A 22,535-nucleotide genomic window follows, 5' to 3' on the forward strand; every position below is an offset into this window, starting at 1 on the left:
TGTGTGCACTCTCTCATTTGGGTGGAGCCACCTGTAATCAGAGAAGACACAGAAAGTAGTAATAGATTTCATTGACAAGTGCATTACGTGTGAAATACCTGCAGACGATGAGGAATGAGCAGATATTGTGACCACAGTGCAACAACATTCTAAACATCATTCTAAAACATGTAAGAAAAAGAAAACAGTTTGTCATTTCAATTTTCCATGGCCAATATCTGTTCGGACATTCCTCAGCTATGTACAGACAAAGCCCAAGTGTCCAAAATGTGATGTACATTGAGATAACAAAAACCATGAAGAAAAAACAAAGGACAATGTCCAGTGCAAATGCTTTCAGGCTCAACAAAACTAAATGAAACCTGAGCATGCACAGAAAATCATGACAGCTGTTAGAAAAGCCCTTCTGGATGAAAACAATCCACGTACTATTGTAGATCAGTTGTTTAAAAGTCTTAGTACCAACCAAGAAATCTATGAGAAAGCATACAAGAGCCTGGAACGAAAAACTCATTGTTTTAAAAAGTAGTGTTAATGAGGTTTGGATCAATCCATACAACAAATACTTGTTAAAGTGTTGGAATGCCAACATGGACATCCAGTATGTTATTGATGCATTTGCGTGTATAGTTTACATTGTAAGCTATAGGTCCAAATCTGAGAAAGACATGGGTTTGTTGTTGAGCCAGGCTCAAAGAGGCAACTAAAGACAGCAACTCTGATGCTAAAGAGGCAATGAAAAAAACGGGACAAATCTACCTCCATAGCTTTGACGTTTCTGCAAAGGAAGCAGTGTACAGAATTACAAATATGCATCTGAAGGAATGTTCCAGAAAAGTTGTGTTTATCCTAATCAGTGACACTATCTTTAAACTAACCAAACCTATAAGTGAACTGAACAAACAAGGAACCAAAACATTTGGATGACTGGTCTTGTTGACAGATACAAAAACAGACCCAAGGATAATACTTTTAATGACGTGTATAGTCACATTTGCATCCGACTACCGCATTTTAAGTCAAACAGTATTTTTAGATTTTTTTTTTTTTTTTTCCTCTATTAAACTACAAGAATCATTTGGTTTCATTGCAAAAAGAACAAGAACCAAACCTGCTGTTGTTCAATATGCACACTTTTCTCAGACAAAAAATCTGGGGTTATATTTCAGAAGTATTCTTCAGTTGTTTTTCCTATATCGTGTTCATGAAGATCTCAAACCTTCATCTTATGCGTCTTATGAGCAGTTTTACAAAGATGGCAAATGTCTATGTGAGAGACACCAGGCCCAACAATGATGACCTGAAGGCCCCTATCAAAGCAACCTGGGCCTCCATTCACCTGAACAGGACCACAGGAGGATCACCTCTATCCCACACCACATCGATGCAGTAATTCATACAAAAGGAGAACCAACCAAGTCTTGAGCACATAGAAATGAACACTTTGCTGAAGCCTGATATTTCTGTATAAAATATCCTTTTTTATTGATCTTATGTAATATTCTAATTTTGTGAGATACTGAAGTTTGTGTTTTCATTATCTGTAAGCCACAACCATCAAAATCTCAAGAAATAAAGGCTTGAAATCATTCACACTGTGTAATGAGTCTATATAATATATGGGTTTCACTTTCTGAAATGAGTGACAAAAAATTTTGAGCTTTTTCATGACTCAAATTTTTTTTAGATTTACCTGTATATATGCTCCTAAATGCAAAACTAATTTCCCCTTTTGGGCAACAGAGGTTTCATCTCATCTTTAGGCAGGACCTTGTGAGACAGCAAAAGATGGCACTGTTTGGTTCCAGCAACAACTTGAGGACTTGAGTACCATTCAACCAATGCAGACACCATTCAGTGACGCAGGACCGACAGTTGCAAGACTCAGAGTCACTAGTCGCTTGCAAAGCTTCCTCTGTTTGATGGTTATCAGCATGCTGATATCAAATAGAGACTGCACAGTGCACAAAGCCCATGGAACAAACCCTAACCGGAACACAACTGTCTATGAGCTGATGGTATTCATCGCCGTTTTGTACTTCAGAGGAGCGAGTGGCAGAACCGGTGCCATGCGTGACTGCTGGTCAAAATGTTTTTGCCTTCCTGAGATCCTATCCATGATGTCTCGAGACAGTTATGAAGAGCTGATGCGCTATTTGCGCTTTGACATCAAGGACACCCGCTTGGAGCACATGCAGACGGACAAATTTGCTGCTATTTTCAGAAATTTGGGGGTGCTTTGTTCGGAACAACCCTGTCTTACAACACGTTACGGTTGACAAACAGCTTTTTCCAACAAAGGTCTGATGTCCTTTTCTGCAATACATTGCATCTAAACCTGACTAGTTTGGGATAAAGTTTTGGATTGCAGTGCAAATGCACATGTACTGTTCAAGGCATGTACAGGATCAAAGGAAATTAAAGCCGCAAGCGGCATCTAAAGGCCGTCCGTCGTTCAGCAGGTGACGCTCTAGCCCGAAATTTTGTTTTCTGATGAATGGGTGTAGGCCTGGGAGATTGACAATTGACTCAAATTTGAGACTAATCAGTGTTCGTATGTCCGAACTAAAAAAATTTTTGTATAAATAAATCTGTAGGGGGCGCTACGGAGCCAAAATTCAATTTGTTCCATTGAATGGGTGTAGGCCTGCGAGATGTACCACTGAGTCAAATTTGAGCCAAATCGGTGTTCGTATGTCCGAACTGATGCAATTTTCGTGAAGGTAAATTTGTAGGGGGTGCTATTGCGAAAAATGGCATTTTCTTTTGATAAATGGGTGTAGGCCTGGGAGATTGACAAATGATTTAAATTTGAGCCAAATCGGTGTTCGTATGTCCGAATTGATGCAATTATTGTGAAGGTAAATTTGTAGGGGGCGCTACTGAGCGAAATGGGTGTAGGCCTGGGAGATTGGCAACTGCTTCAAATTTGAGCCAAATTTGTGTTTGTATGTCTTAAGTAAAGTAATTTTCGTAAAGGTAGAATTGGAGGGGGCGCTATAGCGCCAAATTTCAATTTTTTCTGATAAATGGGTGTAGGCCTGAGAGATAGACGTCTGAGTCAAATTTGAGCCAAATTGGTGCTTGTATGTCCGAACTGAAGCAATTTTAATAGAACATTTTTTAAAAAACTTGTAGGGGGCGCTGTAGTGCAAAATTTCAGTTTCTTTTGACAAATAGGTGTAGGCCTGGGAGACAGATGTCTGAGTCAAATTTGAGCCAAATTGGTGTTCGTATCTCCGAACTGATGTCATTTTTGTAAATGTACATTTGTAGGGGGCGCTGTAGTGCGAAATTTTAGTTTCTTTTAATAAATGGGTGTAGGCCTGCGAGATAGACGTCTGAGTCAAATTTGAGCCAAATTGGTGTTTGTATGTCTGAGCTGAAGCAATTTTTGTCATGGCAAATTTTCAAAAAAACTTTGCAAAGTTTGCAACCTCGTCGCACAAAAACGGTGACACAGATTCAAAAAATTCGGCCAACTTTTGATGCCCCACTTCTCTAGCTACTGTATACCGATTTTGAGCTCATTTGGCCAAACGGCTTAGGAGATAGTTAAAATACGTCAGCGAAAACGCTGACTCCGCATTTTGGAAGTTTCAATCAAATATGGCCGACTAAGGGTTGGTTTAGGGGCGTGGCCATAATAATATTTTTTGTTTGTCTCCTCATGATGAATCTGTCTACTGATTTTCGTGGCTCTACGACAAACTTTATGTTGGACACGCTCCCATTGGCGCAATGCATTTCCACTTTTCAAGGGGGCGTTGCTGCAACATTTCTTTACCGACATCTACGAAACCTATATGTAAATTCAATTTCTCACATTTCTGAATTTTGTGCAAAAATTTGGTGAGTTTTCGTAAATGTTCAGGGGTCAAAATTGAGCTCAAAGCGCAGGAGAAGGAAAAATAAGACAAAAAAAAAAAAAAAAAAAAAATAATAATAATAATAATCTGAGCAAGAACAATATAGCTGTTTCCGTGGTAACCACGTATTTGACTTTATTTGAAAGCTCTCGAGGTCCCACATGTCTGTGGGGTCAGATGTCACGTGTCGTGCACTTACACACACGTGACTGACCCCGAGTGGGCGTGTCCCATTGACTCCCATTCATTCTGAGCAGGTGTAAATATGCGATTTGTGCACATGTCATATACATCTTCGGAAAGGTCTCAGTGTCGTGAATGTGAATATGTGTGAGAGTGGCGACAGTGGTGAAAGGCGACTGCGTCACTGGCGATTTCATCCCCATGCGCCCACTGCAGACTCAATAGGCCCTGCGCCGGCTTTTCTCGGCCCGGGCCTAACAAGGCGAAAATTTCAGCACAAGCTTGCGATCGAACTCTGAAAAAGACAAATGCAGGAACTTGCACAGGACAGAGTAAGATGCTACTGTGTGGAATGACAAGGATTTCTCAAGGTAAAACGACCACATGCCAAGTCCGTGCAACTTGTAACAGAAATCAGAGCACTGAGAAATGTGCCATTTGCCAAAAATATACGGGTTGTAAATGTAGAAGAGGATCTCCATTCGTGTGTGCAAAATGCTGAATTGGACAAATAATGGCCACTAATACCCACCTGTATGGCAGCAGACTGTACATAGGCACTAAACTTGTCTACAGTACATTGGCATTTGTTAATTCACATTTGAGACTTGAATAATTTGATTTATTTTACCTTCAACCTACATTGTAGGCTAATATTGTAGCAATTTGCCTTGAATATTTTCGAGTGTGTAATAAAATAATTTTTCATTGTAGTCATTTGTTGAATTTGTGAATTATTGCCCAACAATTTAGGCCGCGCTTTCATTTGTCATTGAGTCGCCTTCAGAAACATCACTTTGACATCATCACTGCGTACTCAGTACTGCGCATGCAGTCAAACTGCCGGTGTACCCACTTCCAGAAATACAGCCTTTTAATGCTTTTCACTCAAACCTCACTTCTTAACTGTCTTTTTAACTTGAGTGGTTTAATCTAATAATCAAAGTGACCGATTGTTAGACTTCTTTTCAGTCTTTACCTATACAGCGCCATCGACCAAACCGCCATCAAGACAGGTAAGTAGTGTAAGCGGAGCCTTACCTGTGACTGTCACCGACCGCTTCCCGCGCTCTGCCCCTGGTATCTCACTGCTACCACCATGGTGTCATCCACATCACCCGGAGATAGTCCACTCATCCAAGCCAACAAAAGCCTGGTAAAGGCCTACCGGACGATCATAGATCTCAAAGAGGAAATACTGCGCCTCTCCACAGATCTAGCGGAGAAAAATGCCCAGCTCTGGGCTTCTTTACACTTTCAGAAAGAGACTGGACAGTGTGGGAAGGCGGCTGGAGAAACCAAAGCCCTTGTGATACGGTGTTATGGGATCCATCCTCTGCCTGTCCTCATCCCCCGTGTTCAGCACCTTGGTCTGAAGTGGTGATTCATGGCCACAAAAAAAACACGAGCAAAGTCTCACTGTTCACCTGTCAACCTCCTCAGTGAATTCTTCTTCCCCATCACCGGCAGCCTACATCTCTGCCTTGCTCTCCCCCATTCCTGTTATTTCCCGTTCACGTATGGGGTTTCACCCTGCTAAAAGGCATCGTAAGGGGTTGAGACTGATCCAATTACACACAGCAGTCACAACACCATGACGCCACCACCTAGTCTGTTTGGGTTACTAAATGCACGTTCCATTGCTAATAAATCCTTCTCCTAAATGAGCTTTTCACTAACAGGAACTTGGATGCATTATTCCTGACGGAGAAGTGGCAGAGGTATGGGGAGTTCATTCATTTAAATGAACTGTGCCCTCCTGGCTGCTCTGCTGTTGGTCAGCCCTGCCCCCGTTGCTGGGGTGGTGGCCTTGTTGTAGTGTACCAGGACAAATACACACGCAGAAGGATGAGCGCCGATGACTTTCCCTCATTTGAGTCACAAATAAGGGAAAGATTGGCTCCTCCAATGTGTTTTACTGTTTTTTTAATCTACCGTCCCCCTGGCCCTGCTGGTGCCTTCTTAAATGATTTTAGTGATTTCTTAGCATCAATAATAAAATTGGAGAAGGTTTTAATTCTTGGGGATTTTAATCTGCACATCGACAGTGCCCAGCAATGGAACTTTTAGCTATGATTGACACTTTTAACCTTAAGCAACATGTATCTGGCCCCACCCACAGGAAAGGGCATACCCTGGACCTGGAATTCTCACTGGGCTTACGCGTCACAAATGTGTGTGTTGAGGATGTCCACTTAAGTGATCATTGTGGTGTTTTTGATTTGTGTGGGCCTCTTGAGCCCAAGCCTGCACCTAGAAGGGCCAAGAGGAGGATTATTAGAGTCCACAGCCCAGGATTTCCGTGCCCTTTTTAACCCTTGTCTTTTTAATGAGTGTTCCGATGTTGATGAGTGTATACAGTGCTTTGCCACACACTGCAGCTCTATCCTTGACCAGGTGGCTCCCCTGAAAACTAGTGTCACTCGCAAGTGGCCTTGTCCTTGGATGAATGAAAACATTTTAAACTTGAGGAGAATTTGTCGCAAAACCGAGTGTCTTTGGAAATCAACGTAGTTGGAAGTACACAGGTCACATCTTAAGGATCTCATAACCTCCTTAAATAAAATGATTAAGGAGGCAAGATCCAGCTATTTCCACAAACTTATAGCTACAAACAAGAAAAAAAGACAAAGTAATCTTCGAAATGATTGAGTCCATTGCGTCCCCTGCTGTCCCTGTGCTCTGTAAAGCTGACATCAATGACTTCCTAAATTTTCAGACAAGATCAGGGATATTAAACACAATATCCCACCACCCTCTGGCTGTCTGACCCGAGCTGATTCCCCTCTTCAAACTTGGTCCTCGTTCGACAATTGGAGGACATCTCGGCACTTTTCTCTAAAACGAGACCCTCCTCCAACTCTGCAGACATCCTCCCCCATAAGCTTCTTGTCAGTGTCTTTGACACAATTGGACCATGGGTCACAAAGTTTTTTTTAACCTGTCAGTCATCTGGTTTGTTTCCCAGCTCCTTCAAACAGGCCATCGTAGAACCAAAACTAAAGAAAACCAACTTGGACCCCACAGAACTCAAAAGCTACAGGCAGATATCAAAGCTCCCTCTACCGCCCCCACCGTATAGTCTGTGTCATGGTATGACTCAAATATGTATGAACCCATCCCATGTTACTAGTGGTTTTCCTACTGAGCACATTCCTTGGCAACTCCTGTAAAAAAAAAAAAAAGTGCATGTTACAGAAGGCCTCTCCTACAAAACTGGATGGTGTATGACAGTAAATCTGATTAAATTTACCTGTACTAGAATCCACCCCTGGTTTGGGAATGATACACAATTTTGCATGGGTTTGTGGGGATCAGTATTACACCTTACCTCCAACATTTGCAGGATGTTGCTATTTGGCTAAAATAACAGTTCCTTTGATGATTGTTCTACTCACCACTTTTGTTAACCTAACTGTTTCAAATCATGTACGACAAAAAAGGTCTATGGCACAATTCTCCTCCAGAGATTATTACTGGAAAACCTCACTAGGAGAAAAATGGGGTATTGGTATATTTCCCTTCTGTGGAGTTACTTTCTTAGCTGATTGTCATGTCGGCTCCCAGACTGTGTCTGGATTTGTCTGTCATTTGTTGTCCGTCATTTCCTGTTTTATTTTAAGTTTCCCTCATGTGTCATGTCTGGTGTCTTTACTTCCCTTCCCTGTGCTGATTACCTGACTCCACCCTGATGTGTTCCACCTGTGTCCAATTGTCTTCCCGCCCTCTTGTGTATTTAAACCCTGTGTCTTCCCCTGTTTGTTTGTGTTCTACACTCGTGTGCTCACTCACCAGCGTTTTGGATCCTGTCAGTCTGTCTGCCCGTTGTGACCCATTTCGTCTTTTGACCACCGATTCTGCCCGTTCCTGTTTTGCCTGCTCGTCTATGACCTGGTTCGTTTACCCGACTCCGATTCTGCCTACTCCCTTTGGTACCTCAGCCTCCACCGATTACCTGTGTTTCGACCCTGCGCCTGGATTACTGACTGAGTTTTTGCCTGTCCCCCATGTACCGTTGCCTTTTGATCTGCTCTCCCGTGTATGACCTGGCCTGTTTTTTGACCTCCCTTTGCTTATTCCTAGTCGGGGTTCCGTTGGGTTTTTCCCGGCTAAGCCACACTGGTCGCCAGCTGATCCTACTCCCGGCCCAGACATCAAGCCCTGGACACAGCGGATCCACAGATTCACTAATTATTCTGTGCTGTGTCTTTTTCCTTGTTAAAGTGTTCAATAAACACCCTCGAACTCACGTCAGTCTTCTGGTCTTGCAATTGGGTTCAGCCTCTGTACTAGTCCCATCACACTGATCACATTGATCATGTCACTGCAGATTTGTTCCTTTATATGCAGACCAACACAGAAGCCCTCTCATTGTTAAGTAATGCAGCAAAAAATAAAAAAAATAAATAAAAAAAAATCACAGGGAAGTTCTTACTAACCACGAGACTGGACTATCTCTTTGCGGCTGAAGGTGGTACAGTATGTGCGCTGCCATAAATCTCACTGACTCAGTGTTGTGTGTTAGCCCCTGACCCCCACGATAACATCACTAAGCAGCTTGACATCTTAAAAACCATCACTGACCACTTTAAAGCATCTGATAGTGCTGGATGGTCAGTTATGGCCTTGGTTACATGACACCTTTGGTCCATGGGGTGCGTTACTCTTTCAAATTTTGGTCCCCATATTTGTAATGTCTGCTGTGATATGTTTTTGTACAATTTTGTTAACCTGCATGAAGGCTCTGATCCTTAAATATGTAAATCAAACCGTTGGACAATATATAAAACACTAATGAGATTCACTCCTGCCACTCAATTTTCTCCTCAGCACTGTGATTACTCAGACTCAGTCACCTCAGACTTCGACGTTTAGGTCCCTTTTATGTCTATTTGTACCAGGACAAGTGAGGAATTGGGAAACACAGACATGTTGCAGAGGTGTTTGCAGTTACGGTCTAGGGTTCAGATTTTTCTTAATCAACTTCTTCTGTTTGCAGATGATGAGCCTATTTATCATGGTACCTCGCAGTGGCGATTTCTCAGACTTTAAGGGAAGCCCGGCTTCCCCTAAAATTGTTAAATATGTACGGTTGTGTTGACATTTCATGGACTACAAATGTGTTAGAACACGTTCATCTCAAAGACGAGTTCGTTCAGAATCAGCTTTATCACAGACTCGATGTTGTTCACTTCTCATCCATTCCTGTTGGGCTGTTTTCTCATTCGATCTCTGCTCAGTGCATTTGTCCGTAGACTGCGGGCATCTCTGGGCTTCAGTGGGACTGAGTGGAACAGTTTTTTTCATTGCCTCAAAACTGGACGGTAATTGGATAAATACCACAATGTTGTCCCGCCCCCGGACGCCGGGTGTCTCTGGGGGTGAATGGAGCTGTGGGCGGAGCTAAGCTGGACGCCAGAATCCCACTTGCTGATTGGATGATCAGTCAAAAGGCTGAATCCCGTTTGACAGCTATTGAGATCTACTCCTTCACTGACACAGTTCAGTTTAATACCGTTGTGCATTCTGCTGTGAAATCAAGAGAGAAACCACTACGAAATTACTCGTTCATTTCTTGCACTGTAAATAAAACTCATTGTACTTCTTTCGATTTAACATAATTTCAGCGTTTTCTTGTTTCAGTTACATAATTTAATCATTTCTTGTTTGAGTTTAATATTGTTTTGTAGATAGTTAAATCAAACTGTCGACTAGGTCTGAGTGAGAGGAGCATCTCTTGTTTAAAAAGTCTTACACCCGCAACACAATGGGCCAAGGCCGTCTAAGCAGCCCAGCTCTGCTGGACATTGAGAGGACACTGGTCAAGTCCCTGGAAAAGACGCCTACTTAGTACGATAAGGTCACTGACCATTTTCTTAAAAAGGAACGGAGGGCTGAATTTATGTTTAAATAACTTGAATTTTTTATTTTTTTTTTTTTTTTAATATAAGCCAACAATGAGCTTCCCCTCTCTGAAGGACAAGCAGCTGCCACTGGTACCTAGCAGACTTTTGAACATGTAAATATGAAAACCTCCCCATTTTCTACAACTTTGCTTGCATGTCATCTAGGAGTCTGTCCCCCCCCCCCCCCCCCCCCCCCCCCCCACAAAAAAAGCATTCCTCTGATGTTTTATGAAGTCTACTTTAACCTTGGTTGGTGTGTAGTAATGGCTGCATTCATCAGTCTATCACTGTATATTCTGAGTGATCAATAAATTATCAAGAGGGAGGAGATTGTAGTGGAAAGTTACATGTATTCTATAAATCTTTACATGCTTTCCATATGTCACATAGGCTTTTACATCTATTCCATAGATCTTTGCACAGATCACATAAAATTGGATGACTCTTTGTAGTTTATGGCACCTGTGAACTTCTTAACCTTTCCTGTGTTGAAAGTCGATAGGCCAGTTTGATACTTGGAGGGAATAAAATTGAGTTCTCACAGACTCTGAGAGCCCTTATCTCTAAGTTCTGGGACTCTCTGGCATGACAAAAGATGACAACAATTCTTCTCTTACCTTATAAGACACAAACTCAGTTGATTCTTTGTACTCACACAGACAGCATTAGCCTCTGTTTGATTTTGTACCTTTGTTGGAGCTCCATTAAACTTATACTCAAAGACACTGATCGGCTGAAAAGACCTTTTATTATTTTGAGGACTGAGGAGGGAAATGTGTGATTTGAGAACACAGAAGGCACCCTTTTGTTTCATGTTCCCTGCCGAGTTAACATCAACACATCAGTGGTTAATGTTAAACAGATTAAAGCCCAACTACACATCAGCCATCGCCCAATATCTTCGGGCCAGGTAGAACGAGCCAACCGAACGGTTGTTCACATCCTAAAGAAATTTGTGAGTTCCAATCACAAAGACTGGGACGTGAAGCTCCCCCTGGTGCTGATGGCAATTAGGGCCACACCCCATGAGTCCACTGGGGTATTGCCATTTGAGTTAATGACGGGAAGATGTATGGTGCTCCCGTTACACCTAATATATCAACCAGGCGAAGCTAACATAGTCACCGCCTACACAACTCATCAGTACATGACCAACCTGCATTCACTTTTAAGAGCTATATTTGCATTTGCCCAGCAACAGCTGGAAAAGAGTGCAGAGGGCCAGAAAGCCCATTATGACCAAAAAGCATCACAAGATGAATTTCAGGTCAGCGAAAAAGTGTGGTACTACCTGTTTGCCCAACCGGTAAATGCCACTCAGGAGTGCCCGAGGCACCTCCCAGAAATTCCTTCCCCAGTGGACCGGACCGTATGAGGTGGTAGACAAACTCTTTCCGGTCGCATACCAAATCAGAATAACCAAGGGTCGAAAAGAGGCCACACTGAAGTGGGTCCACCGGAACCAAATCAAGACATCACAACTCACCAATGCCTGGTGGGACCCAGCAGGGTTCCCCCCAGGGACAAAACTAATCTTATCCAAAATAACCTGTATCATGTAAACTGTCAGTTTTCTTCCCTTTCCCTTCCACAAATATACCACAGCTTGAAACTAATCCTAATCCAATACTGATCCAGGTTCTATAAAAATGTCCATTACAAAGTTGACCTCAACCACAGGGTCAAGCTCGAAACCCACTTACAAAATTAATTGCACTCTGTATTGTGTTCTCAGAGAATGATGGTGCTGCTGCTGTTGTTCCTGGCCCTTCACCTGACCACAACCTATTGCCAGCCAGAGGTGATATTGCCAGGACCCACGTCCAGAATCGCTCTTAAGGAGCAACCCAGCCTTTTAATTACTGATTGTAGGATCCACACCCAAAGGGTGTTTGTTCGGTTGGACGCTGTGGAAGTCTACCGAAAACACATCCCCAGCCTGGACTACTTCATGAGCTGGGCCAGTACCCAATGGTCCCAGACCACCGTCGACCATGCCACTAAAGATACTACACATATGCTGCGCCAATTGGAAAAGTTCACTGTCACCCAGTCTGAGCTCGCTGGACTCCCCCGCCATTCCAAACAGTTCGTGGGAGGCCTGCTTGCCGCTGCCGCCGCCTTAGGCTCCCCGTTTAGCGTCATCATGTCCACAGTTAACGCTGTTAGCCTTAACACCGTTAAACAACAAATAACTGAATTACAGGCCGAAATTCCACTCATCTGCCAAGGCATGCTAAAACAAACTACTAACCTTCAAGACTTAGGCAAAACCCTCAGAGGCACTATCTATCTGGTCAACACCCACAGCGCAGCCCTTAATCAAACCAGACGCACTGTGAATGCCCCCGTCTGTAGTACAAAATGACTACACTCACACGCAGGTCATCTCCATGCTCATGAACGACATGCTGCGTGAAATCAGTTCTTCAGTAGACAGTCTAGCTATGGGAAGAATTTCCCCTTACCTTGTACCTCTCTCCATGGTCGAGGGTATTCTGAAAAAGGCCCTATCAGGCTCAATCAGTCCTATCCAAGCCCACTTGGCTTATTCTCTTGGTAGCGCTATGGTGTTATGTTAACCCTGAGTTCCGTGAAGTAGCCTTTTTAGTCACCCTGTCTCTCATCAATTCCCGCATCATTTACCGTTTAAAAGATGTGGTCAATGTTGGCACTTGGCAGGAAGACACCTATGTGCAGATTAATACCCATCGGTGGTGACATACCATGATAGCAACCCTAACCTGTGTTTGGCTCCAAACCTACATGTGCGCACTCTGATAAAAGACATTCATTATCTGTGTGCCAGCAAGCTTTCATTAGAGATGTTACGGAGGGGATTTGCGGTTTAAAATCCATGTCAGATAATGCTCAGTGTAGAGCTGAAGCTACGCCCAGGTATCAGGTGACTGACACCAGGGCCGAGGTCGTTGGCGACAAATGGCTGGTTAACACCCCAGCCCTCAGCACCACCCTCAGCTATGACCGCCATGATACCTCCACCAAACTCACCCTTCCAAACCAAACCCTTTGGGTCAACGTCCCTAAAGACTATCCTGCACATTGAGGACGTTGCCCTGTATCATCTACCATCTGAAGTTTGAGAGCGAAATTGAAGTGTCCCAATTCTTCAGCCAATATAAATTCAAAGTAGACCCAAAACTTCAACAACTCCGGTTTGAGGGAACTCAGACTATTGACCTTACCACCGTAGACACTACCTTGCATGCAGTTAATACTGATACTAACATACCAGAAATTCCTCTTACATATTCCTGGTCCACGGCTGACAGCATCCTAGTGGCACTTGTCAACCTGGGGTATCTACTGTCTTTCGGATTAGCTTATCTCCTTCATAGGAAAACTCATCTTACACAAAGTATAGCCAAGTTCAAAGCTCGGCACCCCCGAATCTTCCGCCATAAAACAGGGACACCCGAGTCCCCAGCTGCGGAAGAAACAGTTGAGGATCTTGTTGACTTAGAAGACAATCCGGTGTAAATCAAATAATTAAGTCAAGGAACAGAGGAAATAACACTCACAATTTAACCTATGTATCTATATTTTAACCAAACCTCTGTTCTTTATCCAAAATTTTCATCCTCACATGTCCAACCTAGACACCTTTGTTTTTTTTCATGTCATTACTAATTACTTAGGTAAATTAGGATGTATGTCACCTGTGTGTTCCTTCACCGGAGTTGTATGTTTCTCTCCCTGTCTGTTTCTGTGACACTAACCTACCAATTCAAACTTCCAGAATTATGTGCCAATAGAAAAGGAAAACATGCCAACTCAGGTACTGTCAGAAGCATGGTTTTTGAGTGTGCTGTGGTTCCAGACCCGCCAGACTCCCAGCTCACCGGACTTCTGGTTCCTGCCCTGCGGTGTCTGTTTTCCACTGTTTCAGGTGCACCTGCCCCGTGGTGTGTCTGCGCCGACCCTTCCCGTCTCCACTACATCTGGACCTAAGTGCACCTGTTCATCTCAACTCCCGTCAGACTTTGGACTTCGCCACAACACTCCACAGACACGGGACCATCGCGCTGAAAGGGGGGACTGTAGCGTCACGACGTTGGGAGTGAGTGAACAGAGAGCAGAATAGAACTATTAATTAAATCACCCTTGTCTCCATGTCAAACCAAATTCCTGAAAAGCCATGCTGATTGGCTGGTATCAGGTCAATGCAGGGACAACATTTGTGAGCAACGTTTATGACGATGAATGAGCTCCAGGAATGAACAAAACCCTTGCTCATTGTCACCTGTTCTTCATCAGAGCCATCTCCCCTGTCGTGGTAATTTAGGGGACTCAGGAACTGATTGTTTACACTTAGTCAACCACCTTACTTTCAACATCTGTGTCCCGTCTTGCTTGTTTACCCAGAGGTGGAGGTAAACCTAAGGACAAAGACTGAATAACAAAATCCGTATCTGTTGCCATGATTAATAGTGTCACAATGTGTTAATGTGATTGTACTCAGCATGTTAACTCTTATGCACAGGTATGCATAAGCCATTTGCCTGACCTGTGGTTTCATATGTGTGTCCTGTTCATGTTCAGGGTGAATTATGTTGAAAGTAAGAGTAATACTGCTTATAACATGTCGGATAATAATGGTGCTTATCTGACTGATACTGAGTGAGGTTACAGTTGATGTATGAAGTTTGAGTGATCTTATTCAAGGATCTTATTTAAGGTTGGAGAAGTTTTCTTAGAAGTTGCACAGGCACCACTTCATCTTTCCTGAAGAGGGAGAGAAACTTGACGCCTTTGGAGTATGCAAATGACGGGCGAGGTGGGCTGGACTGGTGCCAAAATGGACAAAGGAAGGCACGGCCCAGAGAGATCGATGACTCATCAATATGCACGAGGAGGGCATTCTGGGTTGGTTCCTGGCAAAACTATAAAAGAAAAGAACACTATATAAGTAAAGGACAAAGTGCTGCTCTTGCTGAATCATGCATCTCTGAGGCGTATTTACATACATTTGATAATTGCACAACACCATGTCCGCTCTTTAAGGTTACAAGTGTAGCAAATCCATAAACTACCTCTAATATTAGACTCAGTAAGGGTCTTATGCCTCCTGAATGCTCAATAAATAATTTTCAACCAGATGACATTCCCCCTGAATTGGCATGTTTAACTACAGGTGAACATCTAGTTGCTCTTCGTATGTTTATGCAACTCTTAGCTTTACATGAGGGTGGACAGGGTGGAGTCCATGGACCAGTGATGGCAGTTCCTCAAACATTGGTGAAACAACTAAGCTGTTGCCACACATGCATGGTTTGTTGTTGTCCATTAAATTAAAACGTAAACTTAAGTATAAAGGACACTGAGTATGAATATGTAGATACAGGAGGTATAAGGTGAGTGATAGCATTACTTAAGCATAATAATCCATATTATTTAGACAGAGTTTAATGAGCAGTGGATTAATGAGTTTGTTAGAGATGAAAATATGGATACGGGAGAGGAAAAGGTTAAAACTGAAGAACAGGCAGGTGATTTAGACGATGAGCTTCTTCATGATAGACAGTGCCATTGTATGTATCAGGATACATTTTTTTATGCCCATGGAGTTGGCACAAGAAACGGTTGACCAGTATTTTGAGGGCGTATTAAATATTGCTCTGGCAGAGGGGAATAGTCAAGTTCGTTTGTTATCCAATACAGAAAATGAGGTTAAATGTTTTCCAAGAGAGTTCCCATATGGACATAATACATGGCGTTTGTTTAACCATGTGTTAATATTTTATAAAATCGACTCATGTGGATGGAAGATTTTCACGAAATGTTACATTAATATTCTACGCTCTTTTCTTGTTAGAACTTGAGCAAGTAGTTTCTAAAGTTTCAAGAGCCTTGTGTAAATGGCATGCTTTTGTTGGTCAAGGTCATGCTCCAGGTGGAGAATCTTTAAGTAATTTATTACAATATGATAATGGTTATGTCATGTCGGCTCCCAGATTGTGTCTGGATTTTGTCTGTCTTTTCTGTTTCATCTGTCATTTCCTGTTTTATTTTGTTAAGTTTCCCTCATGTGTCAAGTCTGGTGTCTTTACTTCCCCTCCTTGATTGTTTCACCTGTTCCTGATTACCTGACTCCACCCTGATGTGTTCCACCTGTGTCTAATTGTCTTCCCGCCCTCTGGTGTATTTAAACCCTGTGTCTTCCCCTGTTTGTTTGCTACACTCGTTGTGCTTACTCACCAGCATTTTTGGATCCTGTCAGTCTGTCTGCCTGTTGTGACCCGTTTTTGTCTACCGACCACCAATTCTGCCCATTCCTGACCTGCCTGCTCGTCTGTTTGTGACCTGGTTCGTTCATCCGACTTCTGACTCTGCCTTTTCCCCTGGTTACCTCAGCCTCCAACAATTACGTGTGTTTTGACCCTCGCCTGGATTTTGACTGTGAGTAAACCTGTCCCTCATGTCCCGTTGCCACCTGTTTTTCTCTCCCGTGTATGACCTGGCCTATTTTTTGACTTCCCTCTGTTTTGCCCTAGTCGGGTTGCTGTCGGGATTTCTCCGGCTCGGCCGTGCTGACTGCCTGCTGTCCCCGCTCACAGCCTGGATGTCGAGTCCAGATACCCATGCCTTCACAGATGTGTTAACTATTCTGTGCTGTGTTTTTTTTCCCCTGTGATTGTGTTTAATAAACACACTCAACTTTTCATCTGTTTGCTGGTCTTGCATTTGGGTTCAGGCTTTGTACTCAGTCTGTTACAGGTTACCGTTGTATGCAGCCAATTAGAGGTACTCCTCCGCATTGGCAGTCTGCCCAAAAGGATTTGTTTGCATGTGTGCGCCAATTGGGTATTCCAACATGGTTCTGTTCGTTTAGTTCTGCAGATCTACGTTGGTAAAACCTCATGAGAGCACTTTGGAAGCAGGAACGTAGTTCTAGGAGGTTGTAGATTTAGATTGGGCAGAGAGATGCAACCTTTTGTGTCGTAACCATGTACCTATCTGTAAAATTATAGATTTTTACCGTATTGAATTTCAACAGTGCGGCTCCCCCCATGTTCATGCCCTCTTTTGGATTGAGTCTGCCCCCAAAGTAGATGCAATTAGTGACTACGAGCTAATTGACTTTAATAAATCTGGATCCAAGGGTAGTTTGCAGCTAATGTATTAATAAAGTTACATCCAACACCTAGTGAAAAACTTTCTTCCAACTCCACAACATCTCTAAACTCAGGTCTATGGTGAGCTTGAGATGATCGTCCACGCATTTGTGTCTTCTGGCTTAGACTACTGTAACAGCCTGTTCACATGCTTAAACAAGAAGGAGCTGGCCCGTCTACAGTTTGTCCAGAACTCTGCTGCAAGGCTTCTGACCCGCACAAACAGGAGAGCCCGCATCACTCCCATTCTTAAATCTCTCCACTGGCTCCCTGTTTTATATAGTTTTCATTTCAAAATTCTGGTGCCAACTTTCCAGGCTCTACATGGTCAGGCCTCTGCATACATTGCTTCCCTGATTCAGCCCTACAGCTCGGCTCGTAGCCAGGTCTTCAGGACAGCATCTGCTGATGGTTCCACGCACGTGTATTAGCACATGCGGTGATGGGTCCTTTAAAGCTGTAGCACCACGTCTCTGGAATGACCTGCCTCTACACTTACGGTCCATGGACGCTGTAGAGTTTTAAAAAAACACCTCAAAACACTCCTGTTCAAACAGACTTTAATTTCCCACCTGACTCAGGGCCACCACAAACTGACTGCACTTTATGTATTCATTATATTTTAAACTGTTTTTAATGGTATTCTAATTGTATTTTATTTTGTACAGTTTTATTTGTTCTTCGCAAAGTTGCTACTTTACAGTGTTAGATTTACTCCATGTGTCTCCCCCTACCTCCCCCAGTCTATTTCTCTATCACTCTTTTCTCCTCCTTTACTCGCTCTTTAACCCCAACTGGTCAAGCCAGACGGCCATCCTTCAGGAGTCTGGGTCTGCTCGAGGTTTCTGCTGTTAAAGGGAAGTTTTTCCTCGCCACTGTCACCAGTCAAGTGTTTGCTCCTGGAGGATTCTGTTGGGTTTCTGTAAATTTGATTTGATAAAGCACTTTGTGACTGTCTGTGAAAAGTGCTCTATAAATAAAATTTACTTACTTACAGTGCAGCAGCATTCTAAACGTCATTCAAAAACATGTGGAAAAAAAGGGGGGGAGAATCTTTTTTAATTTCCCATGTCCTGTTTCAAGGTGTACATGTATTAAAAAAATTTGACCCAGAATCTGAACCTCAGATGACTAAGGAACAGGCTGTACTGATTATGACTGCTATTAAGAATGCCCTAAATGATGTGGAAGCGTTATTTAAAAGTATCTGTATTACTCAAGAAATTTTTGAATTGGCGTATAATCTTTTAGGTGGCCATACTCACATAATGTTGAAGAGGGAGAAAAATGAAGTATGGATTAACCAGTACAATAAAAATTTACTTATGTGCTGGAATGCAAATATGGGCATTCAATTTGTTGTAGATGCGTGGTTGTGTATAGTTTGTATTTTTTAATATATTTCTAAGGCAGAAAGGGAGATGGGTTTGCTCTTAGGTAATGTGCAAAAAGAAGCTTCAAACGGTAATATTAGTGTAAAAGAGGCATTTAAAACAACTGGGTAGTGTTTATATACATAATCGTGATGTCTCTGCACAGGAAGCAGTTTATCGTGTAACAAATATGCACCTAAAGGAATTGTCCAGAAAAGTAGCTTTTGTACCGACAGGCGATATAGTAAGAATGAGTAAACCCATCACTAAGCTTAGTGACGAGTCAAAAGCAGACAATATTTGGATGACTACCATTATGTGAATCGGCCAAACAATGGTACTTTTAATGACGTGCATTGCCACATTTGCTTCTGAATATAGTCTTTATAGCACTGAAAAAAGTAAAAGTCCCATTAAATTACAAAATTCCCTTGGTACGATAAAAAGAACCAGGACTAAACCTGCTGTAGTTAGATATGTGCAATTTTCTTAAACTAAACATCCTGGATTATTTTATCAAATTTCACTGCAGTCGTTTTTACCATATGGTGACCTTAAGCCGCCTTCATTTGAAACCTGTGAAATACATTTTAGTGATCGATCTCTACATTCAGTTAAGTCAGTAGTACTTTCAAATGGAGCCAATTTTGAAATTGAAACTGAGGCCATAAAAGAGATCCAAGAGAATGTGGACTGCAACAAACTATTTGAAGATGCATGGGGCTTACTCTGCCCAGAGCAGGAAGTTGAGAGGTTGGAGTCAAAGGAGGAGTTTAGCAAGATGGTACAGGAAGTTAGCTCTGAGCATGAGAAAAAGCCTATCCTAGAACTGTCTGTAAGGAATGAAGACAGTGGTCATGTGGAGAAAAGAAATGTTATGAGTCATCATGAGGGTCTGGCGTTAATTCCCACTTGGGAGGGTGCCTGTCTTTTAGCTCGCAATCTGGCCACTAGCCTTAGTCTTCCAAAGTGACACTTCAGAGTGGGGGCCCGGGCGCAGAGCTGTAGTGTAAAACACTTCTGTTAATCACTCACTCCTTCCCGAGCTGTCACACATCCAGTGTTTAGGAAAGAAGATAGAGACTGTGTCTGTTCCTCGTGAAGTAGAGACTCAAAAACCTAACCCGATAGAGACTTTAGGAGTGAGATCAAATAATTTAATACAAATAGTTCCGGATTGCAGTCAAATTAAAAGGACATCTAATAAACATTAAATGTGGATTACTAAACATTAGGTCTATTTCATCCAAATCTGTTATTAAATGACTTAATTGGTGACCATAAAATTGATATTTTGGCTCTGACAGAAACCTGGCTTCAGCAAAATGAATATGTGAGACTAAATGAATCCACACAGCTAGAAGCACTGGTCGAGGTGGAGGAGTGGCAGTAATTTCACACTCCAGTTTGGGTCTGAACCCTAAAACTAATCACACTTATCAATCCTTTGAAAGTTTAGTTTTGTCAATTACTGATCCTAATTGGAAAAACAAAAAAAACAGTTCTATTTGTAGTGGTCTATCGCCCTCCTGGTCCTTAATCACAGTTTTTATCAGAATTCTCTGACTTTTTATCCACTGTAGTGTTAAACTGGGATAGGATTTTAATAGTTGGGGACTTTAACATACATGTTGATAATGACAATGACTCTTTTAGTGGCCTATTAGATGGGATTGGCTTTGTTCAAAATGTAAATAAACCAACTCACCGTCACAAGCACACCCTGGATCTGATCTTAACATATGGTATTGAGATTAATGACCTTGTTGTCCTCCCCCCTAACCCCGTACTCTCAGACCACTTTTTAATTACCTTTCAGTTTGTGCTTGAGGATAATTCTACACCTGTGATTAAAGCTCAGATGAAAAGGACATTATGTGATCGTTCTGTCTCAAGGTATAAAGAGATAATTCAGCCAATATTTCCTTCCCTGTTGTCTGATTATGTAGAGAACATGTCTAGTCCTGCTGCATGTGATGAGTTTGTTGATAGTGCCATGCTCACACTACAGACTGCTCTGGATGTAGTGTCCCCCTCAAGTCGAGGATTGTTAAGCCAAGGCCAGCTTCTCCTTGGTATAATGCTGAAACACGTTCCTTTAAACAAGCAGCGTGTAAATTAGAGAGGCTATGGCACCGTTCCAGCTCAGAGCATTCTTTCAGTGCCTGGAAAAACAGCTTATTGGCCTATAAGCAGGTCCTGCATAAGGCTAAAACTAGATATTACTCATCCTTAATCGAGAAAAACAATAACCCTAGATTTCTGTTCAGCACTGTAGCCAGGCTGACAAACAGTCACAGCTCAGTAGAACCCTCTATCCCACTTACACTCAACTGTGATGACTTCCTACAATTCTTTAATGATAAAATCTCAACTATTAGAAACAAAATAGATGAACTACTTCCAAATATTAGGTCTGACAAAGCACAGGCTGCAAACCTAGAATCTCTTATAAACCCCCCTACAATGTTAGATAATTTCACTACTGTAGATCGAGCTGATGTAGCATCTATCATTATGTCCTCCAAACCATCGACCTGCCTCTTAGACCCAATCCCAACCAAACTTTTTAAAGAGACCCTGCCCCTAACTATTGACACGATCCTAATTATAATAAATACCTCACTACTTACTGGCTACGTGCCAAATGCTAAATACTCATAAGAGATGAAATATCCATGGTCGACCACAAAATGTCATTCATAGTAGACTGTCTGATTAAACAATCAGGTGACTTTCCCCCATTTGGAAAAGTCACCATCTTAGCTGTCGGAGATTTCTTTCAGTTATCTCCAGTAAAAGGTAAAGCCCTGTACTGTGAACCAATAGGCGTTAATTATTGAGCAGATATATTTAAGGTTGCGGAGTTAAAAACAATAGTTAGGCAGAGTGATAATACATTTGCAGTGTTACTAAACTGGTTAAGAGTGTGCTCAAAAAGGAGACACCTATGCTAAAAAGCGATGTAGAAATATTTAAAAAAAAAACTGGCGAAGTGCTAGATGCATTGTATATTTTTCCAACTAACCTACAGGTGTTGGTACATAATACCAATAAACTTCAGAGCATGGGTCCAAATTATATAACAATAAATGCGCAAGACTTTGGACATAAGATGGGGAAATTAAAGGAATTCGAAGGCCATCTCCATAAATCCAAACAGCTACTTCGGTGGGGTCTTAACAGATAGGTGTAAATGCATGTGCTATGCTTTGTAAAAACGTCGATATAGATTGTAGCATCATGACAATGGGAGTGAGTGAACAGAACTGAACTATAATTGACCCCATCCTCCTCTCCATGAACCAAATTCCAGGAAAGCTGTGTTGATGGGCTGGCATCAGGCCAAAGTAAGGACACCATCTGCAAACAACAATTATGGTGACAAATGGACCCAAGGAATAGACCTAAGACAAAAGGACCTAAGCCCATTGTCACCTGTTTTTTCATCAGAACCGTCTCCCCTGCCGTGATAAGCTAAGGAACACAGGAACTGGGTGTTTATATCTCCCAGTTCATTATCTTCAACATCTGTGCCTTACTTTCTGTTTCACCTCTAGTGGAGGAAGAAGTGGAGAGAAACCCAGAACAAAGAGACTGAATAACCAAAATCCCCATATGTTGCCATGTTGATAGTGTCACAGTAATGTGTTAATGTTGATTGTACTCAGCATGTTAACCCTTGATGCATATCTATGCAAGAGCCCATTTGCCTGATCTGTGAGACCATATGTTTGTGCCCTGTTCATGTTCACTGTGAATTATGTTGAAACTCAGTAACACTGTTTATAACATGTCTGGTAATAGTGCTACCATCTTACTGATGCTCAGTGAGGTTACAGTTGGTGAATAAGTTTGAGTGATTTTATTTAAGGATGGAGCAGTTCTTACAAATTTGCACAGAGTCCCCTCTCTCTCTCAAAGGGGGGAGAGAAATTTGACGCTTTTGGGAGCATGTGAGTGACCTGCGAGGTGGGCTGGACTGGCGCCAAAACGGACAAAGAAGGCATGGCCCAGAGGTATCAATGACTCATCAATATGCACGAGGAGGGTGTGCCAGGTTGGTTC

At 42.4% G+C, this 22,535-nt stretch overlaps 1 long non-coding RNA gene across 1 annotated transcript; it reads left to right on the plus strand.

The window, feature by feature from the left end:
- Window positions 1–1,012: 1,012 nt before the first annotated feature.
- LOC115425203 (uncharacterized) lies at window positions 1,013–21,086 on the plus strand. The gene is made up of 4 exons (XR_003936196.1): window positions 1,013–1,026; window positions 12,857–12,863; window positions 15,378–15,382; window positions 20,528–21,086. It is a non-coding gene; the product is annotated as an uncharacterized LOC115425203 (long non-coding RNA).
- The last annotated feature ends 1,449 nt before the right edge of the window (window positions 21,087–22,535 follow it).

Source organism: Sphaeramia orbicularis, chromosome 9, assembly GCF_902148855.1.
Source record: "Sphaeramia orbicularis chromosome 9, fSphaOr1.1, whole genome shotgun sequence".
Taxonomy (NCBI): domain Eukaryota; kingdom Metazoa; phylum Chordata; class Actinopteri; order Kurtiformes; family Apogonidae; genus Sphaeramia; species Sphaeramia orbicularis.